The sequence below is a fragment of the Amphimedon queenslandica genome, unplaced genomic scaffold (genome assembly GCF_000090795.2).
Source record: "Amphimedon queenslandica unplaced genomic scaffold, v1.1 AMPQUscaffold_13512, whole genome shotgun sequence".
NCBI classification, from domain to species: Eukaryota; Metazoa; Porifera; class Demospongiae; order Haplosclerida; family Niphatidae; genus Amphimedon; species Amphimedon queenslandica.
Genome location: NW_003546252.1, coordinates 429,323 through 430,009, shown reverse-complemented (window position 1 = coordinate 430,009; position 687 = coordinate 429,323).

The window sequence follows — 687 nt, the reverse complement described above, 5'->3', positions numbered from 1 at the left end:
ATAGGTTGGGGGTATGCTGTATATAATAACTTCCTCAACTCCTAAGCATATATACTCATCAGCTGACTCATTCGAACTTTAATTGTCTCCCCTGCTGGTCTGTACTGCTGTCAGTCGAACAGGGGTAAATCTTTTAACAAGAGCTGGTTTCAGAGCATCATAGCTCCTCTTCTCAGACTCACTGTAAGACTTGTACTTGTAGAAGGATCTAGCGGGACCCTCCAGCCTCAATCGAAGCTGTGTTAACTTTTTATGGTCGTCACATCTACACCATACTCCCATTTCCTTGAGGCGGTCAACCCATTCCTCAGACGAGTCTTCTTCAGCATCCTCCTTGGCTCCCTAAAGTGCGGCAGCACTGGTAATTACTGTTGAGCATCATGAATGGGGAAAACAGATCCTTCTGCTGCTCCCTCGGTCTCTGTCTCCAGAAATAGACGTCTCCACTACGTCAGTTCATCTGTACCTCCAGTGTTGTTCCTTCACCTCCAGCTCGCTCTTCTCTTTAAGCCATTGAGCTTCCCTGGCCTCCCACTTCTGTTTCTCTAGTTCAACGGCCTACAGCCGTTGTAGGCAGTTCCCTCTGTAGCTCAGACCATCTACTCAGACCATGTAGTATATTATCAATGCTCAGACAATCCACTTTCCATCGCTCTCCTTCCACGACGTCAGAATGAAAAAGGTTGG